This window comes from Magnolia sinica, chromosome 4 (genome assembly GCF_029962835.1).
Source record: "Magnolia sinica isolate HGM2019 chromosome 4, MsV1, whole genome shotgun sequence".
Classification (NCBI taxonomy): Eukaryota; Viridiplantae; Streptophyta; class Magnoliopsida; order Magnoliales; family Magnoliaceae; genus Magnolia; species Magnolia sinica.
In genome coordinates, this window is record NC_080576.1 from 60,010,871 (window position 1) to 60,024,830 (window position 13,960).

Below are 13,960 nucleotides of genomic sequence, written 5' to 3' on the forward strand. Positions count from 1 at the left end.
GAAGATTGGCAGACCGTTGTCACAGTTGACATGGAAAGATTTGAAGTTTGCTTGGAATGAGATGGCGGAGTTAGCTTTTCAAGAGTTGAAAGACATGTTGACGTCCACCCCTGTGCTAGTATTGCCAGAGCAAGGGGTTAAGTATATTATATATACTGATGCCTCTCACGTTGGTCTGGGTTGTATCCTTATGCAGAAGGGCAAGGTGATTGCTTATGCTTCGCGTCAGTTGAGGAAGCACAAAGAGAACTACCCTACGCACGATCTGGAATTAGCAGTTGTCATTTTTGCATTAAAGCTCTGGAGACATTACCTCTATGGAGAGGAGTTCGAGCTCTTTTGCGACCACAAGAGCCTTAAGTATATTTTCACCCAGCGTGACTTGAATATGAGGCAGTGCCGATGGATGGAAACATTGAAAGACTTTAAGTTCGATGTTTCTTACCATCCGGGCAAGGCGAACCTTGTGGCAGATGCGTTGAGTCGCAAGAAGGCTATTGAGTTTGCGGCTCCGCTGATGATAGTAGAGTGGGATATGTTGGAGTTTGTGCAAGACTTTGAGCAGAAGATTACGGTGGAAGAGCCATATGAGGTTATCGCACACATTCGTGTACAGCCCCTTATCGACGAGAAGATCATTGCAGCTCAGGCAGATGATGAGCTTTTGGTGAAGATGAGGAAGTGGGTTGGTACAGATGAGAACTCTGACTGGAGTGTTAGTTCTGATTGGGGGCCTACGATTTTGTGGCCGGTTATGTCTTCCTGACATCCCTGACTTGAGACGGGAGGTTCTCGAGTTAGCCCATAGTTCTAAGCTTGCGATGTATCCAGGTAGCACGAAGATGTATCAGGATATGAGGAGATCTTATTGGTGGGACAATATGAAGGTCCATATTGCTGAGTTTGTTTCTCGTTGTCTCACATGCTAACAAATCAAGGCAGAGCATCGCCGACTTCCTGAGTTACTGCAACCCATGCCCATAGCAGATTGGAAGTGGGACTTCATCTCTATGGATTTTATTTCTGGGTTGCTGAGAATGAGGAAGGGATATGACTTTATTTGGGTGATCGTCGACCAATTAACGAAGTCGGCTCATTTCTTACCTATCAGAGTCACTAACTCTGCAGACGAGTTGGCTAGGCTATATATCAAGGAGTTGTACGTCTACATAGAGTTCCCTTGGAGATTGTGTCTGATAGAGATACGTGTTTCACATCTATCTTCTGAACTCGTATTCAGGAAGCGATGGGTGTGAAATTGAAGTTCAGCACCGCGTTTCATCCGCAAACAAATGGGCAGACGGAATGCGTGAATCGGGTCCTGGAAGACATGTTGCGACCTTGTGTTTTGGATTTCAAGGACAGTTAGGATGATTGTCTCCAGTATGCAGAGTTCGCGTATAATAACAGTTTCCAGGCGAGTATCGGCATGGCTCCCTATGAGGCGTTGTATGGTCGCCCTTGCAGAGCACCGCATTGCTGGGCAGAAGTTGGCGAGCGTAGTTTGATTGTCCCGGAGTTGGTGCTGGCGACTTCAGAGAAAGTTGACATCATTCGATGTCGACTCCTAATAGCCCAGAGTAGGCAGAAGAGTTACGCTGATACGAGGCGTCGACCGCTTAAGTTTGAGGTTGGAGACCATGTGTTTCTTAAGGTCTCTCCTATGAAGGGAGTTCTGCAGTTCGGTAAGAAGGGAAAGCTTTCGCCGAGATTTATTGGTCCATTTCAAGTTCTGGATCGAGTGGGAGTGGTAGCATACCGCCTTGCTTTGCCCACACCTCTTGCGGGCGTTCATAACGTATTTCATGTTTCTATGCTGAAGAAGTACGTTCCTAATCCTTCGCATATTATCAGTTGGGAGCAGGTACAGTTGAGTGAGGATGCCACTTATGTACTGCGACCGACTCGAATTCTCGACAGGAAGGAGCAAGTATTGCATAGCAAGGTCATCCCTCTTGTGAAGGTGCTATGGACGCATCATAGTGAGGAAGAGGCTACTTGGGAATCTGAAGCTGAGGTTAGAAATAGTTACCCTCAGATCCTTGAGGAATATGAGAAGGTATGAATTTCGAGGACAAAATTTTCTTTAAGGGGGGTAGATTGTAATGACCTAAAGAATTTTGTGCCAAGACCCGAGTATTAACTCTATTATTTCCTTAGTAGCTTTTTGGGGTAATTAGCGCTATGCTCGATTGCTTGTGAAATTTGCATCAATCACTTTAAATTTGATCTGCATGACTCAAAACCTGTAGAATAGTTAGCGCTATGTTACTCTGAAATCTGGGATTCATCGCTACATCCAGTTGCTCTTGGGAATTTTTGGAAGTTCTGGATCGGACCTGGACCGCGCGTCGAAAGTCCGATAGTGATGATCTTAGGCTGTTGCGGTCACCATGTTGGACTTGGCCATCATCTCTAAAATCAAGTCCAGATGATGTTCTGGGTCGATTTGATTGAGTCCGGAGTGAAGAGTGTGAGAACAGTTAGAAATTTAATGAGATTTTATGAAATCTGAGTCGTGTCGCTTGCGCGACGATTTTAAGCTATCTGACCGTTGGATTCTGACCCAATTTCACCCTCTGATCAGGGAAGGTGGCCCAGGCATGTTCTTGTGCTTGTGGACCTGATCGAGATTCGGTGACCGTTAAATTGAGTGTGGTCTGCCACGGCTGATCTGAAGATCCGGTCGGTACGAAAACTCAGCTTGACCTAGATCCATGGTCAGTGAGCTTAAGTCTGACCTTTTGTGGTAATAGGCCCACCGGAAGTGCTCTGTTGGATCGTGAGAGGCCGGTTTTGGTTATACCCTAAGTATACCTTGGCCCTGGGGTTATTTTCATCAATGTTAGGCCTATATATAGACCTTAAAACCCTAGCTCTCTTTTCCATACGAATTTCCTAACCCTAGCTAAGAAAGAGAAAGGAAAAGAGAGAGAAAGTGAGAGAGAAGTTGGTGAATCATCTTAGATTATTTCCTGTTTTTCTTCATCCTTAAACCTTCACTCTTGAATCGTTATTCCGGCGATTCTGAGTTCATCTTTGGGTAAGTTAACCTAACCCTAATCTGTGTTAGAGCTTAGAATAGTCTTTGTGTTGTTGTAGCTCATTTCTATTCTTGCTTTAGGTTATCTTGTCCCCATTAACGAAGACATATCGTCTGAATCAGTTCGGTGTTCCATTTCTGGTTTAAGGTGCGGACTTTAATCGTATAGGTTATGGTTTTCAAGGCTTTCAATGCTAGTGAATGGTTTATTCTTGCTATAGATGAGATTTCACATGCCAAATGTTATGTTTATTTTGCGTTCCTAATATGCATGTGTTATATTGAGATTTGTGTATTCTATGTGTATGTATAAAGTACCGTATGCGTATAAAATATAAACATGTGCTTGCCATGATTATTTGTCGTGTACGTATGCTACTTGTATGTGCGACAACTCCTTGGTGAAAGGAATTGTCCAAATGTGTGTATTTCAACATACGTCATGTATGTTGAACTATGTATTCTAAGTGTTTGTAGAAATGCCTAAATGAACTAAAGTGTAATATACTATACTATTTGCAGGCGTTGAGGAGCGATTCTCAACACTCCTAGTGATGTGTATGATTTCCTACATGCAAGTCATATTCCTTGTTATTTAATTTCAAGTCTTGCTTATGCTTAAATCCATGTTAAGTTGATACTCTTCAAAGGCTTACATACCACATGATTCGAGTTGTTGTTCCATTACTATTCTAAATTGTAGATATGAACATCTGTTGTAGTGGAATGTATTTGGGATTATGAATAGTCCAGGAAATCGGTAATCGGCCTTAAGTTCATGGCTGAGATTGCTTTCGTCACGTAGGACGTGATTAGACGAACCCGAGTCGAATTAGAGTTGTCGGCAGTGGTTTGGCCACGCGGTGTGTTTGCGCACTCTATGTCATTCAACTCAATGTGCGCTCGTGCTAGTCGAGTTCGTCAAGTAACCCGATTGTCCAATGTATGTTCACCATGTATGGACGCTATTGTTTGAATCTAGGGTACCAAACTTACCGATGAAGTCCTATTAACCATGGTACCTTGATCCGCTAAAACTCATGAGCCAGACATGGTGGTATGGGACACTGTGGTCATGCTGTCGGCCTACGCTGGGGTGATGAGCCTCCCCGTAGTGACCAGTGAGCAACCAAACTCATGAGCCGATTATGGTGGTATGGGACACTATATTCGCGCTGTCGGCCTACATTGATTGGTGACGAGCCCTTTGTAGTGACCTCGAGCATGCCTGGATACCGCATTGAGGTGACGAGCCTTATTGTGGTAACAAAGGTATGATAGGCATGCATTGATTGGTGACGAGCCCTTTGCTACGACCTCAAACCATATGATCGTATGAGATGCATAGGACTGACGACCCTAGAATGGATCACTGTTTGGATGGTGATATGAGGAAGGTACCTTAGCTTCCCAATCCTGCTGTATGAAAGGGACTAATAATAACTTGGTAATCATGTTCATGCACCGCATTTGCATGTGCTTTGTAGACGTGGCGCACTTTGAGGCGATATCATGCGTAACGTAAGATGAAGACGCTGAGGGTGTACGCGTGAGGGCACGCATCATTCTGCATACATCCTTGCATTAATAAGAGTACTTAGGACCTGTTTAATTGTTCTGCTTTATCATTACTGCTTGATTGAACTGATAACATGTTAACCTTTGCTTTATTGTTCTACTGAGTTGATCACTCACTCCCACGTTCTGGAGCGGTGTTAAATACTCACCAGACTCTGTCTTAGCTGCAGATGTTGATGAGACCTCTGAGGCAGAGCGGGAGATCGAGGATGATGAGGCTGCTTTCTCTTTCATGCAGTTTTCAGACAGGTTCTAATGAGCCTTGTTCTGATGCGCAGGATGCTGTGATTTCTTTTGGAAATTAAATGATGTAATTTGATACTTATAATTTTGATAGCAACACTTGTATTACGACCTGGTATGTGTATGTATTTCAGGGATTCACACTTGTACACATATATATCTTTAAGTCTTCCGCTTGCTTTCTTCACTTATATCTGAATTATATCTGCACTTTGGCTTAATCTATTCCATGTTTTATGCACTAATACAGACAACATACATCCACCATTAAATATGTTGCATAAGTGATGTTTTGGAACTCGAGAGCCGAGTTATGCTCGACCCTCGAATTTCAGGGCGTTACAATATGTATCACATTAGGCCTCACTCATGGGCCACATATACATCATAATGGGCCTCGTCACATGGGCCATATATACGTTACATCGGGCCTCATCATATGGGCCTCATACACATCAGATCGGGCCTCACATTTGGGCCTCATACGCATCAGATTGGGCCTCACATATGGCCCTCATACACATCAGATCAGGCCTCAGATATGGGCCTCATACACATCAGATCGGGCCTCACATATGGGCCTCATACACATCAGATTAGGCCTCATCAATGAGCCATAAGTACATCACATTGGGCCTCATTCAAAGGCCTCATATACATCACTATGTGGGGTCCACGGACTGGACGACGCTGATGAAACAGGCACATCACACGGGGGTCATGTGGAAGGACGATGTGAATATACAACACATCACAAGTCGGGCCCCACCCATCTAGCCTATGGACGGTGTTGCTAATGCGTATACATCATAGCACGTCCCATTTAGCTGGCAGATGGACGGTGTGGAGAAAAACAAATATCATGGTGCGTCCCATAACTGTACCGTCCATATGGACAATGTGGGGGCAGAATACATACAGCAAGGTGGGTCTCACCCCCATATGTGCCACACGTATGGGGTGGGCCCACTTCTAAAATGGTTGGACGGTGTGTATAAAACACATACTCCATGTGGGGTCCCACCATCATTGGCAAATGGACAGTATGGATATAAAATAAATACATCAAGGTGGGTCACACCCCACATGTGTGACACGTGTGGGTGGGTCCCACGTCCAAACATATGGACGCTTATGGATATAACCATACCTCATGTGGATCATCTCATCATCAAGGTGGGCCACACGTGAGGCCCACTATTTTGGATTAAGCTGATATTTATGTTGTCTCTTCACCTCTGTCCGCTAGATAGTCCAGCAAGGGTGGGTCCAACATATGGACGACATGGATAAAATACATCATGGTGGGCCACACACACACCTCATCACAGATGGGCCATCATACATCATCACCAAAAAGCAAAGAGAGAGAGAGAGAGAGAGAGGACGGTGAGATGGAGGGTCCCTGCCACTATGGGCCCCCCTGATACTTGCATTAATAGATACATCAAGGCGGGTCCCATGCATACATGGGCCCATCATCACAAAATAAAATATGAGGTGGGGATGCCATCCCCACCATGTAAATGAGGGGTTTAGATGACCCTTAGAAGGCATGGATTAGAATAGAAATCATCATGGTGGGGTCCATGGAGAATGGACCCTCCATGGCGCATGCATGCAAGAAGATGGGCCAAAGGCCACATCAAGGGGATCATGAAGGATCTCCACCATATATTGGTGGGTCCTTCAAGTCCCCAAGCAAAGAAAAGAAGAAGATTAAAGGTAGGGAATGAAATCTAACCTTAGAATACACCCACCTAAGATTCTTGAACTCCTTCCACCATGGCTTTTAATGCTCCAAGGGGTGAAATTGAAGGTTTGAGATTGATTTTTTTAAGGTTTGGATTGGAGGAAATGAGCTTGGGATGTGGCTAGATTTTTTTTTTGAGAGCATCTCTTCTCTCTTGCAATAGAGGATGAAAATGAGGAAGAAAGAGAGGGAAAAAGAAGGATGAAGGAGAGAGAGAGGGGTAATGATGGTGGCTAGCCTCTCTCTCTTAGCTAGGCATGATTTGTTGTAAGATGGCATGGCTCATGGGGAAGAAAAATAATCATTTCTTATAAGATGTAAGAGGCTATGGAGTAGGATAGTAGGTGGCTAGGTGTAGGGGTGATGTCATCCTCATAATGACCTGGAAAAATATGCCATGGGTTACGTGGGTCCTGCAACATGTGGTCCATGGCCATGATCATGCGTAGCCCACATCTCATGATCTAGATGTCGGATTGGCGCACGAGAGACGGCGTTGGAACCACGGCGACGACGCGGTCACAATGATACATGTCTCGGGCTAGGTCAACTTGGGTTTACATGATGCGACTTAAGGTCGCGTGCAAATGTAATCTACGGGTCGCAGGTTGCCAAAATTTGACTAGGAGGACCGCAAGATCCTATGAAATGGAATGGACACTAGGACATGGCCTGACAACCAGCCTAAGTTAATTCAGCACGAAGTCCAGCATCAACATCTTTTCATATTTTGGATCTTCGACCAGTCGAAGACCAAATTTGACTAGTCGAACAGAGCTCTTCGACTAGTCGAACTGTTCCTTAGGCAAGTTAAAGTTTGAATAGATCTTATCCCGCGTGATCCGAAATCTGTTGAACAGAATCTAGTCTGCTCAGGCTAATCAAAGATTCTTCTCTCTCAATCCAAAATATCAATTATTATTATCAAAATTCTTCTGCAAGAGAGAGAGAAGCTCTAGTTATTAGCAAGTTATTGAACGGTATTTATAAATTTTATTTATAACTTTTGTTTAATTCCCTTAATCTTAGATCCTTTCATTCTGATTCTAAACAGAGTAAATACTACTCTTCTTTTGAGATTTAAGAGAATTAACTCAAATAGCCATTGGTTTAAACATAATTAAAATCAATAGAACCCTGGACCTTTTCTATCTGATTGAACATTGAACAATCAAAATTAAAGAAAAGTGGTTCTTTGGCTACAACTTCTGATATGTCTTCTATGGTGAAGATAAGTATACCTTCTTATTCTTTATTTGATTTTTCTGAGATGGCTAAAAAATCTCAATGTAGGTTTTATCTGAGATAGCTTAAAAATCTTAGTAAGGGGTTTGATTGTGATAGCTCGATAAAATTGCAAGAACTGTATCAGGTTTTAAGGTGACCCTGAGGAAACCTTTTTCATAGTGAAAGCCAAGATTACATGGAGAGTAATTTTGGGAGTGGAGTAGGTGTGACTGTTTTAGAACAGTTGTTGACACACCGAACCACTATAATTCTCTGACTTATGTGGTGAATGTTTTTATCTTTTATGTGGTGAATGGTTGTATTTACAACTCAATTCAAGTGGTTAATGATTATAATATTTATTTTTATTTACTCTTGTAAAATTTGGGATTTTGATTTTAAAGGAATTCGTGAAATAATATTGTCCTGCCTAAACTTTTAGGTGAAGGTTGTCCTACGAATCATTTGAAAATAACGTCTCAATACTTAGTGTTGAGTGTCAAATAATGCATATTTTTCTCTATTTATATATCTTGGTTTTATGAACATGATAAGGATTAATGGTATATTTTGTAGATGTTTGTGTTGCAAGGTGAATCTAAGAGCTTGGATTGAAAAGAATGCTACAAGCATGAATTTAACACTAAAGAATCACCAAAGCCAAGGATGGATCTTACGAGACCAAGAACAGAGAATTCTCATGCCAAAGATCCAACGAAACTAAGTACAAAGGATGGAGAAAAGACTGGAAAAAGCAGAAGTTAAACAGAAGAAAAATCAGACAATTCGGTCCCACCTAAGCCAACTTCGGTCCGACCGAAATCGTTCAAAATAGTCCAACAAGAAATCAAGATTATCATGCTTAATTCGGTCCCACCTAAGCCAACTTTTGTGTGACCGAAGTCAACCCCGTTCCCACCTAAGCCAATTTCGATACCACCGAAGGGAGAGAGTGAGTAGTAGTTCTTGGAACCAGTTTCCAGTTGCTGCTTAACTTGGCCATCCAAAACACAAATCTTGACTCGGTCTGCACCCTATTGCAAATGGGTTTCATCCTTACCGAGAAGCAATGTGGATTTCTATAATGTCTCGAAAAAACTCATACAAAGACCCGAGTACCACCTCAGGCAGAAATCACCCAGGATCAAAACCATTAGAAAATTAGGGTTATGTTAGCAAGTGCTAAACTAGAGTGGTTGTGAAATTAGCACTAATCACTTTAAATATGATCTGCAAGACCCAAATTGTGCAGAATCATTGACGCCACATTACCCTGAAATCTAGAATCCGTCCCTAAACCTGGTTGCTCTCGAGAGCACACCGAAACTCCATATCAGACCTGGACTGTACGTCGAAAGTTCGATTACCCCGAAACTATACAGATATGACCGCATTACTGGACTTGACAACCCCCTCGGAAATCAAGTCTTAATTGTGTCTAGAACTACATAACTTGAACCCAGAACGAAGAGTGTGAGAAACGTGAAAATATTTAGAAATAAAATTTAAATTTAAGTAATCTGAGTTGTGTCACTTGCAGGCCAAATATAAGGATTCAGGCTGTCAGAATCTGACCCAAATACACCCTCGGATTAAGAGAAATATCCCACACATGTCGATGTACTTGTGGCCTTAATCAAGTGACCGTGACCATTGAACTAAAACTGGTCCGCCACAGCTGATCTGTAAATTCGATCGGTACAAAAACTCAGCCTGACCTAGATCCATGGTCAGGGAGCTTGAGTCCGACCGCACGTGGAAAAGGGGCCACCAGAAGTGCTCCGTTGGACTGGAACGACCCATATTTGGATATAACCTAAGTATACCTTGGCCCTAGGTCCATTCCCATCAAACCTGGGCCTATATAAGGACCTTAAACCCTCTCTCATTCACTCCATACGAATTTGAGAAAAACCCTAGGAGAGAGAAGAGAAAAGAGAAGGGAAAAGAGAGAAAGTGAGAGTGAGAGTTGGAGATTCTTCCTGGGATTCGATCCCGCTACTCCACACACTCAGCCGCCGCTCCTGTGGCGCTATACGGGCGATACCAATCCCGTTCTTAAGTAAAAAAACTAACCCTAATCTGTATTAGGGTTTCTGATAGTGTAGATTATCAAATAGCTAACCTAATTTATCCTATAGGTTGCCAAATCTGCCGTAGACAAAGACTTAGCTTTAAACTGAGTTCATTACAAGTCTACTGGCGAAAGGTGCGGACTATAAACGTATATGTTATGGTTTTCAAGGCTTTCAATGTCGGTTAATAGTTTATTATTGATGTGGGTGTAATTTCACGTGCCAAATGAGATGTTTGTATCACGTTTCTGATATATATGAACTATATTGAGTTTAGTGTATTCCATGTATATGTAGAAAGTATCGTATATGTATGAAATTTGAACATGTGTTTGCCATGATAAACTGTCATGTGTTTATACTAGTTGTATGTGTAACAACTCCTTGGTGAAAGGATTTGTCCTAATATGTGCTATCACCAACATACATCATGTATGTTGGAATGTGTAGTCTAAGTGTTTGTAGAAATGTCTGAATGAATAAGTGTGTAATATATTTTATCTTATATGGGCGTTGAGAAGAGATTCTCAACTACCTTAACTATGTGTATGATTTCCTCCATGTAACTTATCTTCTTTGTCTGTTTTACTTAGACACTGCTTATGTGTGAATTCATGTTTAAGTTGAAATCCATCAAATTCTCACATGCTTGTATGATTGGAATTGTTGATCCATTACTGTTCTGATTTGCTTGTATGATTATCTGTTATAATTGAATGTGTTTGGGACTATGAAATAGTCCAGGCAATCGGTAATAGGCCCTTGTAAGTGCTATACTTTATATCCCTGTTTGTTGTCAAATTTGTGATGCCAAAATCACTGTTATGTTATATATAACCTGCTTAAGTGAAGCTCTCTCAAGGATCAACATACATGAACAAGCTAAGCTCACATCAAGCAAAGCTCTCAAGTACAAGACTCAGGATCTTGAATGAAAGAACTAATCACAAGACAAGACTCTTGAATACAAGAACTGCTCACAAGACTCAAGCTGAAAAGAAAAAGAAAGTACAAGGCAAGACTCAAGCTGAACTCAAGACTCAAGTTGAAACTCAAGCCACTTTCATGATTGAGCTACTTCAAGGTTTAGTCTACATCAAGACTTCAAGGCTCATTCTTCATGGTCTCTTGTTTCAATGTCCATACTTCTTGATTGAGGTTTGTTTGACCATAGGATGACCTTAGAAAGTAGGTCATTTCGGATACATAAGTCGAATGTTATTTTTCATGTGATTGGTCTGTTCTTCGACCAGTCTTAGGTCTGCTTCGACTAGTCCTAGACTTGCTTCGACCAGTCTAAGAAAATCCTCGACCAGTCGTAAGTTTGTTACAAATTCCGGATAAAATCTGTTAGCCTTCGACTAGTCACGGAATCATTCGACCGATCGTAGGAGCAGTGTTTACGCATCTTCGACCGATCGTAGAATCTACGACTCGAAGTCCGGCGAACCTGGTTCTTCGACCGATCGAAGGAAACCTACGACCGATCGTAGGTGACCTACGACCGATCGTAGGAGGGCTACGACGATCGTAGAACGGTCAAAGCATATCCCGCCGGATTTTTCAAATATCTGTTAGAGCTTCGACTAGTCGTAGAGCACTCTAGACCAGTCGAAGACCTGATCTTTTCACTTATAAATAGAGCACGAATCTCAGAAGAAATCATCGATTTAATTATAGTATTCAAGCCAATCTTCGTCGAACTTCTGAGAGATAATTTTGTGCTCCATCTAAGCTAAGTGTGCTTATTTAATATCTTCTTTCCTTAGCTTTATTTTAATTGATTTTGTTTCTTATATTCCAATCCGATTTGAAAAGAGGAATTGTTATTCCATTTCTTTGGAATCAAAATCAATTAAGGCAAGCCCTGTTTGGTTTAATTTAAAATCAATTAGAACTAGAACCATTGTAATCAAGTACTGGACATTGAACTTGGACATTCAATCATCTACTTTGATTTGGTTCTACCGGGCTGCTACAACGAAGGAGATATTCAGGTATTTTACATATTGTAAATTCCTTTCTATTATTTTGGTTTCTTTCAAGATTTGCCAGAAAAATCTTGTTATATTGGTTATCTGAGGAGAGCCAGGAAAACTCAGAAGTGGGGGTTTTTTAATTGTGTAAGCCCACATACAAAGACACAATTGTAAGGGTTTTGGGTGAACCGGGAAAACCTATTTTTATTGAACGCTAATATCCCCTGTGTGAGGATATTAGGAGTGGAGTAGCTTTTTGTGTGGCTGTTGGATAACAGTTGGTGAACACACAGGCGAACCACTATAAATCCTTTGAGTTGTGGTTGATTGATTTATTCTTTTAATTGTTTTTATTCTTTTTGTGGGATGTATGTATGGTGGTGAATGTTGTAATTATTTCAAGCTTTGTGAGAATGTTGTAATAGCTTAGAATTTACTTTCGCTATTCCTTTATAAGCTTGTTTTTCAATTTCATTTTGAAAGTTGTTCCAAAGAAGGTTGCCCTGCCATTTTTATGGTGTATGGCTGTCCCTAGAACAATACATCTTTAATTACAAGTTATTTCAATTCAGTTCATATTTGTTTTTGTATTCCTCTTCGATTTGAGACTTGATACAAAGACCTTTCTAGAAATAAGGTTGTCCTACCATAAACTCGTTTTTGGTGTAAGGTTGTCCTTAGAATAACGTTTGTATCAACCTCTCAAGATCTGAATTTTGAGGTTGTTTTTCTTTCCTTCATTATTATTTAATTTGGCTATCATTTTCTTTATTATTCCTGTTATAAGTTTTTATTTGGCATTGTCCTATTCACCCCCTCTAGGACATATAGCTTGGCCTTTTCAAGTGGTATCAAAGCCTAATAGCTCCTTTTAATTCTTGGATTTAATTCTTCGATGATTATTAAAATCTAACTCTATAGGTCATTCCTACAAGTATACACAAAAGAAGACCAACTATGTTCTTAGAAAGCCGGAATGAGGATCTTCCTCAAATCAATGGATGAAAATGTGTGGCAAGCCACAGTGACTGAATGGAATCCTCCTATCATGGAAGTTACCGGGGTTGATGGTTCAAAGTCTATGAAAACCACACCATATTACCAATGGACCACCCTTCGAAAAGTGAGAGTAGTGCAAATGCTAAAGCACTAAATGCAATTACTTGCGCACTATCACCGGATGAGTTCAAAAGAATCATTTCCTGTGATCGCAAAGCAAGCTTGGGATACATTAGAAATGACACACGAGGGTACTACAATTGTCAAAAATCTAAAGTCCAACTCCTCACAACCAGATTTGAAGAAATTCATATGGAGGAAAATGAGATGTTTATGGACTTTTACACTAGATTGAATGACATTGTAAACTCAATGTGGGGTCTTGGCGATAAAATCCCGAGTAAAGTAAAGTATGTGCAAAATATTACGCTCACTTCTGAACGGTTCAATTCTAAAGTAACCGCAATCCAGAACTTCGTGATACGGATAATATGAGGGTTGAAGAACTAGTTCTCTACAAACCTACGAGTTAAACTTTAAAGCTCCTAAAGGTAAATCTATCGCTAAAATCTTCTAAATGTAATTCATAAGAAAATTCTGATTCAGAAGATGACATGGCTCTTTTAGCTAAAAAATTTTATAAGATTTTCAAAAGCAAGAAAAGAGTTGATTTTCAAAAATCAAATGACAAAAAGAAGTTTAGACCCAAATCTCGAAAATCTTTGAAAGATAGTCAATGTTACAACTATCTAGAATATGGGCACTTAGCAAATAGATGTCCTAAAAGGGACAAACCCAAGAAGAAGGGTATGTTGGCTACATGGGATGAATCATCTGATTCTGAAGGTTCTTCTGAATCAGAAGATTCTGAAACTGAGTCGGGCAATGAGGTCAAAGCTCTTATGACTCTAGCCAAATTCACATTTTCAGATAATGACTCTACAAGTGAAGAAAATCTGAATAGTGAATGTGAAAATGAAGATGATCTTCAAGACGCTTACAATGCCCTATATAAGGACAGTTGTAAAATTGTTACAAACTTAAACTTCAAAAAGAAAAGTTT